The sequence below is a fragment of the Pyxicephalus adspersus genome, chromosome 3, assembly GCF_032062135.1.
Source record: "Pyxicephalus adspersus chromosome 3, UCB_Pads_2.0, whole genome shotgun sequence".
In the NCBI taxonomy this organism is placed as follows: Eukaryota; Metazoa; Chordata; class Amphibia; order Anura; family Pyxicephalidae; genus Pyxicephalus; species Pyxicephalus adspersus.
In genome coordinates, this window is record NC_092860.1 from 102706983 (window position 1) to 102723337 (window position 16355).

Sequence of the window (16355 nt, forward strand, 5' to 3'; positions counted from 1 at the left end):
TAATTCAGTTAATTGACAAACTGTTTGCCTCCAATGCACTACAGCAGAATGCATAAGTGGAAATAAGTTTGCTCCATATGCAATGCCTGATGTCCTTTCATATTACACACTTGAAATGTAGCAAACCACACTTTACTGCATATTGTGTAAGCGCAAGGCCTTAAAGGATCGAAGTGCTTATGTTGTAAACTTTAATTGCATCATAGTATCTTCAGGTGTAAAGGTCAATCTGGGCTTGTGCTGTAGCATATGTCCTGCTTGTCTATGATATGAGGCAGGCTGGACTTTATGTTGACAAGTACTTGGACAATTCATTCTTAAAGAGACCCTGTCATTAAAACAGCTCCAGGCAAACAGCTGGTAAAGAAACTGAATACCCAACTTTCCAATGTCTGGTGTCACCAGAACAGTATTTTCCCCAGAAACTGTATTTTTTTTTAAGCTGGGTGGGAAGAAGTTGTAGGCAGGTAGCAGGCCCCATTTTGTGACCCATTTTTTCAGTTTCCACCAAAAAGCAGCTGACTGGTTCCTGAAAAGTGCTAGGTGGTATGTCCTGCTAAAAGGGGTTGGATAACTGCAGAATATTGCTCTGTTTATGAAAAATCCTCCTCCAAAGTTTGCAGGGAAACAAACTAAGTGCATGGTCACAGTAGAATTCTCCCATAAATGCTGTGTGCTCTGCAGAATTCACAGGAGGATTTCTCATAAACGGAGTGTTTTGGTGATATGTGCAACTACAAAAGTAGGTATTCACAGTCTTCTTTTAGTTTTAATGACAGGGTAATTTTAACCACAAAACGCAAGAATTTATAGGACTATTATGATGTATATCATGTAAATAGAACCAGGAATGTACTCAGAAATATAAAGTAGTAAGCACTGCTGCACTCATGTAATTTGACAATCCTAATGTTCAGAATAGAGTCTTTTGAAGGGCAACCAGTGTTCCCCAGTATACCAGTTGAGCCGTTTCCTCTTGAGTGTCTTTACCTACCATTAGGGATAGTGACCTGAAACTGCACTGCAGTATGCAGTTGTCCTAAGTGTGTGTTATGCTTGTAATACTTTGATTATTTTTTCTCAGATGATAGGTATGTAATAGTATATTGTAATGATGGTGCCCATATTCCATACAAATATTAATTGTTGCAGGAAAACAGAGCTATGATCTTAGTTTATTTCTGTTTTATTTCTTTTTTCCATGACAAACATGTTTATGTTGTGGGACATTGTTTTATCAGCAGGTAATAATATATAGCCACCCTGTTGAGGGTTTCTTGGCTGCATCACAGGGTCTGTTAGTTTGAATCACTTGAGCAACTTCATACAGTAATAGCAGTGTATTTCCTTGCAATACAAAGCTTCTGATGTGAAGGGTTATGACTGTATTTAGATTGGATCAATAAAATAATGGTAATTCAGCTAATAGAATTACTTTTCTTTTTTCACACTACCAGTGGCAAGTACCTTTTAACACCCTGTCAATTCTAATATCTCTTAAAAATGCCTGTAAGGCTAAATCTCATTTAAATATCACAGCAGGGATGTAATAAACTAGAGGTATGAGAAACAGAAAATGGAAAATGTACTTCTATCCCAGATTTTTTTAAAGCAATACTGAGTTTCTACTGTAGAAAGCTGAAAGAAAGTTTTGTTTACAAGTAAATTAATATGTGGTGGTTAACCTGCCAGCAGATGTTCCATAGTGCCTGGCTGAGCTTCATAAAGCAACTGCTGAGTGATCTTTTCAATAAGTCAGTTTGCATCTGGCAAATCTTTCTAATGTAGGGAGGTAGGGATAACTGGCTGCCTGAAGGTAAACTGTAAGAATTACCTGAAAAAACTATCCCATCCAGAGGGCCTATAAACATCGATTTTTGCATTAGTCATTCATCTACAGATGTCTGAAGTGGAGCTCCATGCAGGCTTCATATCTGGAATATAATATACTTTAGCCACTTGCCTGGCTTTGCAGTGCAGAAAATGTGTAAGGCGCAGGAAAAGTATTTTAAATTATATGGCAGCTAAACAATAAAGGTGTATGCATCCCTTAATTCAAAACTTCACTTTGGGGCAGTATTAAAAAGTGTTCTGATTTATGCTATAGTGCTTTGTGTACTATATGATCAAAATATTATAAGAGATGTGATCTTGTGATGTGAATTCACATCATTCAGTGCCATTTTTCCAGTACATCTTGAGACAGTTGATGGGCAGGCTAGCCATTATTCTGACAATATTTTCAAATTAGCACTGCACTTGAACCCCAGTCTAACCACATTGTCCTTGCTAGCTCCATAAATACACATAGGACATGTTGCTGAAGAATGTTCTTCAGTTCGCACAGTGCAAATATTCACTCCTTCCTTGCAGTGTACATGAAAGATTATGTAGGACTTGGTTCCAGCACTAATTAAAGGCTCCCAAAACAGCTTTTGACATGGCAGGAACAAATGGCAGGTTCAGAGACACATTAATGTCATGTATGGAAAGTAAACACTGCAGATAAGCATTTAAAAAAATTACTTTGTTTTTACTTGCATCTGTCAAGTAGTTGACAGAGTCCATTTAGGGCAACATGTTGCTGGAACTGTATTTAGAAATTAGTCTCTGCCCCCGGCGCTAGTGAATAACAGCGCCCTTGCATGCATGCTGCTCCCATTTTGTTACTAAACCTATTACAAGACAATGCAGAATGTGCTGTTGTAGGTAGCATGTTATTCATTTAATGAAAAAGAAGATGGTGACACTTTCTTAACACGACACAGAGTCTTCTGACTGGTTTAATTTTTTTCTTTTTTTACTCCACTTATCCCCTCCACTATCCACAAAACTAAAGCCAAAAAGTCCACTAAATTTGCATATGTGTAATTATATTGTGACTCCAGGGGTTAAAGCAGGTTTAGAGTTCCCCTTATACCTTTTTAAATAGAGCTGTATTTTGGCTAGTTATTTGAAGTCATCAAAGAAAAATAACACATAACAACAACTAGAAAAAATCTACATCGAACAAAGAAAAATATTTCAAAGGAGCAAAACAGTGTACTACACCACAGTTTTCACCCATACCCACCAGTTCAATACAGATAACAGATTATACAAGGATGGGCACTCAAAGTGCACATAACCACTAACTGCAGTCTTCTGTAATAGTTCTGTTTTATTCCAAGACAAGGTAAAACATTCTTTAAGGAAAGAGGGAATGTAGTCAACAAAATTGTGAGGCATGACAAAATAGAGAAAAAAATATGCCAAGGGAGCCAAACCCCAATATCCACTTTTACCAATTAACTTACTATACATAGCCTGACCATATTCAAAAGATGGGCTTGCACAGTGTAAATGCTTGTCTAATAATTTCAAATGTTAATATTATGTAAAGAAGGGTAAACAACATTAATGACAAGATTAGGCTACGTACACACTCCAGATGATTCTCGTCCAATAATCGGCTCAGGGCTGAGAATCTGAAGTGTGTACAGCGCTCGTTGTTCGTATTTAGGTTGCCAGGACAGATCCATGAACGATCGTAATAGAAGTTAAGGGTCGAGAGTGCAGCGAGGTGCCACTCTGTCGTTCTCCCCCCTCCCCTCTACATTGAACACAACGGTGCTGTATGTACAGCTCTCGTTCATGCATTGTGCACTCGTTTGTCATTGGAAAGGATCGTGAGAGATCCCTTCCAAGGACAATTATTGGAAGTGTGTATGCAGCCTTAAACGTGTGTGGCAAAGTATACATTATCCAGCAAAAAAAAATGCAATATTTACTCAGATCCAAATCAATACTCAGTCCACTGATTCAGATGGAATTTCTAACCAGGTGCAGCTGTACAAAGCGAAATATTGTTTCCAGTTATGAAATGTGCACATGTGTACACCCCATAGTCCCAAAATTTTATCTCTATTCCCGTTTTTACCTTCACTTTCGTTACCTGTGAAAATAGTGTTCAGGACAACTAGTGAGAGCAAATCTCCTCTATTGGGACAAAGCAATCAAAACTTGATGGGTTCTAGCCCCTCATCTCTTCTAATGAAGCTCTCCTTTAGTAAAAGTAGCAAAAGATGAACTATTCCTGTTCCTGGTAACTTTAATAGCTAAACTCATGGCCAGTTGTCTCTGTCCCCCTGCTTAAAAATATTCATGAAAAAAAAGATTCTAACAGTACAATTTAAAAAACAGAAAATTATTAATTGCTTCCTATCTCTGGCATTTTCAGAATATAAAAATTTTAAATAGAATTGGAGCTTTTGTAGCTGTGGTATTAGCTAATTACATGGGCATTCACGCAAGCTCCACTCTCCATTTTATGATCATCAATTCATCCCCTACTGTTGTTTCAAAAAGTGTTTACACTTGTATTTCATTCGGTTGAAACGATTTAACCCATTTTAATTATGTCTTGAAGTGCTCCCTCTCTTTTTCATTCCTCCTTAGGATGAATTTTCCCCAGCAAGGAGCAGGCACCCAGCTGCTAAATGAAAGTCTCAGCTGCTGCTAAAATAAAGTTGTATTCTGCAAATTCCCTTTAGATTAAGGCCATCTGTTATTAAGAGACAAATGGAAATGAAGATTTGTACACCAGGTGCACCGGGCACCTGCTGGATATAAAATGAGCATTACTTATACTGCCAGGTTACATCTTAAGGGAGCAACTGCACAGTTTTTAGAAGTCAAACACACAGCCATCTGCAAACAGTTTCTGCTGATGAAAGTACAGGTTGGTGGTGATAATTGCTGGGTGGAAGTTTCAGACATCTGTTGTGGTGTTTATTTTGTCGGGCTACTTTGGTCTGCACAGAGCTAATGCCAGCTTTGAGGATTAATGACATTTATCTTTATTCAACCTCTTTAGCCTTGTGAGACCTTCCATCAAAACATAAGGTGTAATACACATGGGGAGATCAGTTGTCTGTTATTTTATTATCACTCCATTCTAAAATATGGTATACGTGTGTCTGATATTGTGTGATATGATAAATGGCGATCCATAAAAAAATACAATGCCTCTGCTGTTGATTTAACTTTAGATTCCTAAGCAATCTGATCATGTGATTGGATCAGAAGTGAAAATAATCCATATGTGTTCAGCCAGGCCAATATGTGTTAAGACCAGGCTTCTTCCTAATGGCTTGTTTAATATGTAAATAAGATTCCTACTTGCACTGCTTTTTTTATTTTATATTTCCAATTACTAGATATATTTAAATGAGCCTAACTATATGTGTCCATTTACGCCTAGAATGTATGAGTTTTTGACACATTTATTGCAGGCCACCTATTCAAAGTATTGAAGAATCGTCAGTCAGGCAATTGGCATGTTCACAATAAGTTCTGATCACCTCCATGATGGGTTTACCTTTTTTATAAATATAAGTAATACCTCTTAAGGTTAGACATTGTGTGCGTACCTTTTATTTTGTATAGAGTAGGCAAAGGTTACAAAAATACATATGTTTTTTTTATTTGTCTGTCTTGCACGCTTGCTTCCTGTCCCTAAGGCACAACAGGAAGTCAGTGCATATCCCTTTAAGACGGTCAACGTAACAGGTGTCCTTCATAGGTTTTTCAAGTGCAATGATCTTCATCCCTTCTAAAACTCATTCCAGTGTCATTTCCAGACATGAATTCATCCCACCAGGTTTCTGTGATACTCCCTTTAATATAATCTTTGTCAGTCGGTGATTCTAATTTGCTAACTTTTTCACAGACCCTTCAGAAATGGTATGTTTTTACTGACACATTTGTGGTAGCTTTGACTTGCTTTCTCTCACTTTTGATCCATCACTATGTTGGGCTTTCATTAATCCATAGTGAAGCATAAATAGGGGGTCCAAAAGAGTTTTGTTACTCATTTTAAATTGTACCTGTGCTTAGTATGGACATTAAAATATGAATTTTCTGTCTTCCAGTAAAACAAGAAGGGCACCATTTTGACTGGAAGCCAAGTAATCACTCATGTTTGGCACAAACTACCAGTTGTTCTCAAGGAAATATCTAGTAAAAGACAATGTCGTATTTCAGATCAACTAAGATCTAATGCACACATTATTAAAAATGAAACTGGTTTGATTTGTGTGTTACAAACTCATGTTGTCAATGCTGTGTTAACCCAGGGACAAATGTATACTGAAATATTTGTGTTTATATTAGTTAGGATCTATATGTTTCGTCTTCATACCAGCCATATGATTATCACAACCCCAACAAAAAGTATCATTGGAAAAGGAATGTACACAGCCACGTTTAGTCTAATAATCAGGATCCTGCAGAGAAATGATAGCCGTGCTATCTGAGCTGAACACAGCCACAAAAAATGCTGAGTCCATGGGGTATGGCAGGATGGTGACTGGTATTTGCTGAAGCACCAGGTTTAGTTTTGGGGGGGGGGGGGGAAAGCTGAAAGGGTCACAAGAAAATCAGTCTTCAAATAAAAAAAAAAATCGTTTTCTACTGGTATAGAGTGCAGTCACCTAGAGAAGTCCGCATATACCTGTAGCAGCCTACCAATCCATCGATGTGACACAGAAAGCTACAATACCCACTGATTGTATGTAAGATTTTGCTGGGTCCTGGTGCTCCTATTGACTAGTAAGGATGACAATTATTATGGCAAGATCTGACTCTGGAAATGTTGAATCTGAAACTGTCCCAACAGTCAAGATTTAACTGACTGGACAGTTTGGGATACTGCTGGCCCACACTTGATATATGCCAACATGATCTAAAAAGCACCAAACACTGTTCGCTTAGTTGGGAGCCTTCCCTGTACTAATGGTCATAAAGAAGAATTTGCATCATGTCTGAATGTGTATAACCTAGTCTGTCTCCATCCACCTTTTCAATTGTTACATCAAAACAAACGGTGGCTTTAAAATTACAAGATGCAGCGATGAAAGGTAGAGGGAATTGACCTAGTTTTCAAGCAGGATGAAGGGTTAATATTTCTATTCCAGTGCCCCATGTCCCAGTAGAATGGTAAAATAAGATCCAAACATCACAAGAACACTGTAAAAATGTAGTGGCCTACAAACACTAGATTATTAGAGCCTTTGGATCCTGGGATTGTGGTAGGTGCAGTGCAGCTGCAAGAATATTTTTCAAATAATAACCTATTTTTTTTAAGGATCTTTAAATCTTTCAAAGGATTCCTAATTTTTGGCAATCAGTGGCATGACTAAAGAATCAATGTGGTAATGTCCTATCAGTGGTATTATTGCTGGTTCTGTACTAACTGTAGGCTGTGCAGGTTTTCTATGAAGAAGGCAATACAATGACACAATGTGATGGTATGAAAATGTGAATTGGGGTTGGCAGCCCTTCTGGGTGGATGAGGTGTTTATTTTTGCAAAGTTCTTTGGATGAAACTTTGAAGATTTGACAACAATAGAGATTTGATGTAATGAACTGAGTTTAAAAAAAAATATTAATCATTTATAAAATATGTCCTTTACTTATAAAGGCAAAATGCTAGACCAGGCCTGGCCTTGCAGTCCTCTTATTACCTGCACAGGATGTTCTGTCTGTGAGTTGTTGTTGTTTGGATGCTGTGAACTTGTAATGGTTCTTAAACTTTTAGGGTTGTGTGGTGTGTTTTTTTTTTTTTTTTTTTTTATTTTGTGTATTTGAATCTTTTTTTCATTCAGTTTATTAAGGTTTCCCCATCAGATTCACTTTCTCTATTGCTCCAGTTCCTTTTTTATGTTTAAAATAAAATAGCATCCAAGTGCTTGCACAAACAATAGGTTTTTACCTAAGTCATTATCAGAAACATTTCTGTAAATGTGACACTTCACCTAATCAAATTCTACTGAACCAAAACCTATAATGTTATATTGAGCTGGGTGACAGTAAAATGATGGTGACATTTATAAGATGGCTGTATGGATATGTACTGTAAATGGAAAACTTCCTGCTAGTTGTGTGACTATCTGTTGGATTTTCTGTTTATGCCTTTTCCTGTTTCCTGACCCTGTAATTGTTTGCCCGTGACTCTGATTCTGCTTTGTCTATACCCATGTGTATAACCTATGCTGGACTCTCCTATACTGCACTATCTGCAGATGACTGGTTACTTGCCCTGCACTGTCTGTCTTTCGTTGTGTCCCCTGTCCTTCTATTGGCTTCTGTTCCTCTGTGGGTCCTTCCTCAGATACCATCCTTTGCACCCAGAAGTCCTGGGGGGCACCCCTGTGCTGGGATGGCATAACTAGCCTCTTGAGGCTGAGCTATAGGCATAGAGTACTATAGGCATAGAGTACGGTGTTAGATTGGGAGATGTCTTGTGAGCACTAGATTCCTTAGTTATACTACACCAGTGTTCTCCATAGCCCCTTTTAGCTGGGTGCACCACCCGGCACTTTTCAGTAACTACCTGGCTATTTTGGTTGGCCACTGAAAAGTTGGGTCACAATATATAGGCTGCCACACACAATTTCTTCCCATCCTGCTTTAAAAAAAATCCTGTTTGAACACTGTACACATCAATAATTACTTTTAATGTATTGCATTTGTTCATATGAATAATTGAGGGTATTGGAGTCTGTAGTTGTTATACTAAAAGGTGTCCCTCTTATCCCAGAAGGTGGGAGTTGTGAGAATGGACAAAACACTTTTTAAAAATCGGTCAGGAGATCTAATCCCACCCCACTTTGGGCAAATAAGTTTTAGAAATTTAGTCAGTTAAATTCCACATTTTCTTTTTCCAATTATAAGGCTCAGTGGAAATAGTAGTACAACAAACACTTGACATGAATAGTGATACATCTTATTTTAGGTCTTTTAAAATGTATACAGTTGTTTTGCAACCATTGAGGAAAGAAAAAAAACTACACGTATTATCAGCATCCATTTTATGATCTAGGTCTTGAAGGTAAAACCAATACCCTCTCCATACACTTCTGTATAAACTACATTATAATACAAAACTTCTGTGAATAATGTCTAGTTTTATTGTTGCATGATTTGAAATCAATACTGCAATAAAAGGGAATAGTAATGTATGGATTTTTTTACAAAGAAAATTAAGGTTTTAAAGATGAATACTGTCAGATCCGTTACTAAGAACAATAAGAAATATTGATTGCTGGTGTCTCAAGTGTGAGGTTCTATGTCAGTGCTTCCAAGCCAGCAAATTAAATATATAAATCATATGGGTTCATCACTGCTTTTAGTATTGTCTTTTAAAATACATAAAACTGGCACACCAGTGCTGAAATCCAAAGGCTGGCAAGGTAATTAGTATTACATTTTGTTTTTTTTTGTTTTTTTTTTCATTCCACAGAAATTTATGCAAGTTTGCAAAAGCTTTACACTTTAAAAGAAACTTTGTTTAAAGCAGTAATAAACCTTTAGTGAAAAAATCCTGTTTGTCCAATAATTCCATTCAACTTGCTGTATAAGAGATTCTTTCCGTTATTGTGAGCCAAGTACATTTGCCTTGTAGAAGATCCCTCATCTGTGTCTCTGAACTTCCAGTTGAATGAACACTTTACAAGTGGGATGGACCTGAAACATTCCAGAACTGCCAAACTGTTAGGAGTGGTCTGCAATAATATTTAGTATAAATAGGATATAAGTCTTTGTAGTCTGCATTATAGGTGAATAATATAAAATACACCTCAGGAAGAAAGGCTATGCAGTAGGTGGATTGTTAACTAGATGCCTGATTGGTCAGCCTTATACCTGGTAATAGCATTTCACTAACAAGGGATATGTTTAAGTCTATTTAGAGTACATAAATAAAATTGAGGTTTGAAAGAATCATATTTAAATATACTATAGTCACTATGTATCGTTTATCATGTGGTACTTCTATATAAAAATAAGGTCGCTGGGAAATTCCATAGAATTGCTTGTATAACAAAAACGGCTGGAGACACAGATTGCAGATTCAGTACACATTGTTTTTGGACCACATGTTTTACCGGCACCTTTTCAGGTCTAATGGTTTCAGGACAAAAAAAGCTCTTAAATGGTTTCAAGTAAAAAAAAAAAAAAAAAACCCCTCAAACTATTCTTGGCAGGTCATTATGAGATAGTACAACCTCATGGGCAATGAATGGCCAGCCCAACAATAGGGTGTCTGTTAACGTGCTACACCCATCTGTCTACCTTAAACTGCTCTAGAGAACAAATACAGGTTGCCTTTTCCAGATCAAAAAAAAAAAATTCTGCTTATCAACTTCAATGACTTGAAGAGGAGAAACGTTTATCGCTTTAATCTTTTTATTTATCCTGTGTTTTTTTTTCCCCTGATTTGTAATTGATATCCGGTTTATTTTTTCTTTAGGAATTGTCCTTCCTAACCACAGTAAGAAAAAAACATTCATAAATGATGGCACAGAGAGCCTGGTTTAGTCTATTGGAGAAGATAGACTATTATGGGAGAAGCAGGGTGATCCAGCAAACCTGAAATGGATTTCTTAAAAATAATTTGCTATTAGGTGGCAACTAACTGTCCCTTAAAGGGGCTCGCAATCTAATGTCCACTATAGTCATATATCCGTAACAGTCTAAGGCTAATTTTCTTAGGGGAAACCCAATTACCTAACTGAATGTGTCCTGGCCCAGATTTAAACCTGTTAATGAGTGCTAGCCACAGCGCCAACTGTGCTGCCCTTTCTTTTTGTTGTCATTCTACTCATGCTTACTCTCCTAATTTTTATCATTCTCCTGCACTTTCATTCATACCCACTCTTCTTCTTTGTGACAGTTTTACTCTACTGTCTATGCCCACATTCCACCACTACCATCCATGTCCACTACCCTTCCCCTTATGATCATTCTCTCCCATGTCTATTATTTTGCCAGTAGCTTTTTTTTTTTTTTTTTTTTCTTATGAACTTTTCTCTTCACTTATATCTATGCTTGGTCCTGCCCTATCAATATGCTTCTCTATTTCTAACAATGCACAATCTACTCCTCTGTCATCATTCTCCTCCACTTCCAGTTATGCCACTCGTCATCAATACAATCGTCTCTCTGGGTTTTTCCCTCCACTTTCATCTATAGCAATTCTGCTACCCCTATGATTTCAGTTTTAATGTACACTGTCACCCCACTTTAAATAAAAGCTAGTTTCCCTATATATAGACATGTGTTTCAATGGCAATAGTGAGTCTCCACCATGGAATGTTTCCTTCAATGTTGCTCACTGCTTTATAAATCTAAGTCTCCTTGAATACTGTAACTTGGTGGAAACTGAACTCTAAGCCTGTTAAACTCATTTAAACCACATGAAACTATGAAAACCGCTTCTACGTAGATCTTGACTGATGAGAATAGGTTTTATACTTTCTATAATGCGGACCACATACATTAGTCTGTATTATCCTTTAGAGTCACCAGATGTTATTGGAGGTCTACCTGACTGCATATGAAAGGATTTCATGGTGTATATCGTCATCTTGGACAGACTAGATTGCAAATCTAAGTGGTTGATTTTAGAGCCATCTTAATAAAGTAGAAACAATTCAGAACAACTTGGTAATATTTAAAAATGCAGGTTTTTCTATTAAAGCAAGAAATCTTGATACATAGAGCTGCACAGAATGTCCGCCCTGTCACTTATAGTCACATTAACCAAATGGAATGGATTAATAATGAGCTTGAAAAAGCTAAGCGCAAAGCAAATTGAAATGAGCTGTTAAATGTAAGTAGGAACTGAACTGTGAAGAACTTTATGGGTGAGAAGTGAAAGATAAGCTTCGCTTGCTTCATGTTTTATGGAGCGCAAAATCTCTTCCATTATTTATGTTCCAACAATTGCTCAACAGGTGATTAACGCTAAATAGGAAGTTTTTGTTTAGGAGAAAGAAATATTCAAGTTAACATTTTAAGCTTTGGTGTTTATCATGTCCTGTAAATATTTCATAAGATTATACCCAACCGATAATAAAAAGCCTGGTCTTCTATCAGGTTTTAGTTTTAATAAATGGATAATTTCCCTTGTATCTGGTTGGTTGCTTAGGCTTGAGATATAATAGTTACACAGGCTGAAATGAGGCAAATTCATGTGCACTAATGCATGTCACGTGTTTGGGTAAAGCGCTAGTGGGAAGGAGCGCTAACCGATTCCTTCCAAATACCCAGAAGCTATCAGATGTTGCCTGCGTCAACATTTTACAATGTTATTTAATATTCAAAAGTATTACCAGCCATCTATATTCTGAACATGCCCATCTTTGTTCTCGCCAGCTCCGAATGCTTGCAAATAACATTCATCATAACTCCTTAGGGTGAAAATAGTGTTTTTTATGGGCGGGGGGGTGGAACTTGCACTTAACTTTAATTGTAATTTTATCAGACTTTAAAGTCCAATTGTTGGTTCGGGTTAGACCTCTATAGACCTTGTTCAGAAGCATTGGCTGCCTATTTTTGCATCCTGGCCCAGTAATTTAAGTCCATTGCTTGGACCAATTTGCTGTCAGAAGGTAGTGCTTTGAAAAATTTCAATCTCCAAAGATACCTTCCATGAAATGAGATATATCCATGAGCCATTTGAAGAGAAGACGTTCACCAGAATATGCAGTAACCAACACTTTCTAGCTGCGGCCACAAGATTGGCACAAAGGTTTTTCTAACTTTAATTTTAAAATTAATGGAAAGAGTTACAATTTAGCAGGTGTCTGTGACTACACGCTTATCAGGAAGATACAGCAGTATAAATCAAGTATCTTGGAGCTTAGGATATTTAAAAGTGTACAAAATTTTTATCTCTGACTGTAGAAGCTAGACTGTTTCTCACATGGCTAAACAAGTTCTATTTCCTCTTCCACAGAATGCAAATCTAGTAACCCAGAAAGCAGCCATAATTCCATATTTACATGCTTGTTCTAAATCAATTACTAAATAGTCTATATAAATGTAAGATGCACATATACCCCAATGTGTTGAAGCATTTAATATGGTGTGGGCATAAATATTTCCCAAAACGGTAGCTTTCTGAAGGCTGTTTACAGTGATCTGAAATAAACCTAAAAGAATAGGGAAGGATACACTCCTTGCTTTTGCCTGGAAGAAATTGGGCTATCTGGCACAGCTTAATGTTGTTCTGTAAAGGATTTAAACAAAAAAGTCAGTGTCATCTTAATTTATTTATCTTTGTTGTAGTATTGAGAAATCGCACATTCCAAATTGATGACAAAAAGGAAAGGAGGGGGGTACACAAGGAAGTCAAAAGGAATAAGCAATGTGAGAGAATAGGTAGAAAACCTTTAGGGAACAAACAACATATAGCAACTAAAACAAATAGTGCAAACAACATGTGAGGAGTTCCCTCGAAACTAGGGTGAATATTTTCACAGTAAAAAAAAAATCTATTGGAATATTTACAAGGCACTATCGTTTTAAGGGGGTTGTAATGGGGAAAGGGAGAAGAACAATTGTCACGATCATTGTGATGGTGTAGCCATGCGGTCAATGTAGTGTAAAATATCCTGCAAATCTTGTTTTCAAAGATGGGGCGTTGTCGGCACCAACATGGGATCAGATATGTGACTGCTTTGAGAATTGTTATTTGATACTATATTTATAAAATGTAATTGATATTGGGGATATGAGTAATAAAAAGGTGAACGAGTTCCCTGGAAAGTTCTATCCTAACTAACTCGGAAGCACACAGAACAAGTGTGCAACTAGTGGAAGTCCAAATGATTAATCTTCAGTCTTGTTACAGGTTGGTAACTCCTTACTGAACCTGCCAGCCAGGATGCTGGCATCTTCCAAAGGAAAAGTAATTAAAGGTAGTATACTTTTACACGTAATACAGATTTTCTTTAAACTTTATATTGTTCTAAAAATACATCATATAGCAGGACTACTCTAACAGCTTCAAGAAATTATTGATTAATTGGCTAGGAAAGGGTTTTGAAAAATGATAAAAAAAAAAAGATTTCTATAATTATATAAACTGCACAATACAGCACAGCCTTGCCTTGGATTTGCAAATGGTTCAGCATGGAACTATCAAAATGCCTTCAGCAACGTATTAATTTAAATGTACTGATATTTATATTGACTTGTCATCTTTTGTCTATTTTCTCCTGTTACGTTTTGTATGCAGGCTTGTAATCTGCAGCTTTTATGTATTCTACATCTAAAATTATCTATCTATATTTTCAAAGAAATATCTTAAAGGGAAGAAATTTGACTATGATGGTTTATTTAAGGCTGTTGAGGACTTCCTTGAGGGCCAAGATGTTGAGTTTTATAAAAAGGGTATAAAGGCCTTAAAATAAAGTTCTGATAGGTGCATTCTGCTCCATTGAGATTATATTTAAAATGTATAGAAAATAAAGTTCCTAGCTTTTGTCTTTATGGTTGAGGCTCATTACTTGTCAAACAGCCCTTGTATGTAGCCAGCAGCTTGGTGACTTTTTACAGCAGGAGGTATGGAGAAAGTGTGGAAAAAATTATTCTGTTTGCAGCGTTCACAAACTGTTTGAAATTTTCACTTACAAAGCAAAGACTCAGTTTCTCTATCCCCTTCTTTCATTTCATGAACTTTCAAGCGCAGACAGCCTTCTGGAAAGGTTGGATAACTTTTGCTGTACTCTGTGCTGTGCAGATGCAGTATATCCTATAGATAAAGTTGAAACCCAGAAAGAACAAAAATACTCTGACCTTGTTCTTATAACTGTGGCAGGTGTCATCAGAGCTTAAACCACAAGTCCATGCATTGTACACTTGATGGTTTGGGACACATTCCGTGTGGGTGGAATCTCCTGGCACTGCCCGTAAAGTTTCTGTACCAGGCCTGACATCATTCCCAGTGCAAGAGGATCAGCATGTCAGGGACCACTGGTACAAATGTACTTTTCCACCGACCAGGACTACACCACCATACTTCAAGTCCACCACAGCATTTTTCCACTCACCACCATCACCACAGTGATACTCTTTCAATTCAGCAGCCAACACCCCTTTGCATTTTTCCACTGACTGCAACCACTACTTGCATATTTCTTCACTGACCCCTACCACATACATACTTCACTGACCATTACTGCACCTTGTATTTCTTGTTTGAGCATCCCTGCAATGTGCCCTTATCCACTGAATACTACTGTACCTAAACACTTTTTCACTAATCCTACTTCTTCCATGTATTTTTCCATTGACTGCCCCAGAACCGGCAAGCCTGTACTTCACGAATGCTTGACTACCACCAATGTACTGGAGCATCACCTACCATAAATGTCAGTTGGTGTCTATGTGCCATGTATTTTATTTTCCTTATGCGTGTATAATCTTTACAAAAAATGTTGGTAATAGTTTCAGTTCTGGACACACTCCATCTTGTAATACCATTTACAGGTTAAGACATTGTAGTCTTAGCATGCACAAAATACATAGGCTTGTTCTTATGCCTGTAACTCTATTGCCAAGGCCTGTACAGTCAACTTTACTGTCCAGTTCAAATTTACTTGCAACCACTTAGAAATGTATGCAGGCTGTTTATATCTGGGAACTGGCAGCCAGCCAATATCTGCTCTGCATATAAAAATGGCTAATAATAAACTTGGAAAACTAAGGTGTCTCTAATGCTTACAGATATAGAGATTATAGAAGGCATGATTTTAAAGTGCATTTACTCAGAATGTTATATTATAATATTACCTTCGTATGCATAGGCTGAGCACAACTTTAGGGAATGGTTTGGTCAAAAAGGTGTCAGGGGGGGATAGAGCTCTGCGATTGGTTAGAATGACATGCTGCCAAGTTTGGCCACTAGGTTTCAAACCTTTGGAAATATTATTTCTGTTAAATTTACGATCGCTGGTAAGGGAAAGTGTTTAATTCCTTTTGAGAGTAGGCCTTATGACTGTGATTCTTTTGGACGGACCCATGACTTTATATATTTTTTTTTCCTTTTTTACATACGGGATGGTGTTTACATCAAATGTATATTTTTGCTAAAATTTTCAAAATGCCTAAATAAAAAAAAAAATATACGTAATATAAAACCTGAATATGGCTGTGTATGAAAAGGTAAACTTGGAGCCTATGTTAGGGTCTGTCAGGACACAAGCAACAGCAATTAAAACCGAGCTCTCCAAAATCAATTTTTCTTGTTCAGTCTTTGCAGGAGCTCTTATAAATCTCTATGGCAGCAATGAAGATATTCTTTTCTTTTGATAAAGTGCATCCGACGTGGATTCCCAAGCAATGGACACAAGGATTGTATATTGCAGCAGAGACAAAGGTACCACTTTGCACAATTATAGTTATTGGATTTTCATAAAATAAAAATGCAACCATCTCAAATACATTATCTACATAGCGATCTGTTCTACTAATGTTTTGACGAAGATTCACTTTTTTTTTTTTTTTTATGACCGAATGTGTAACTG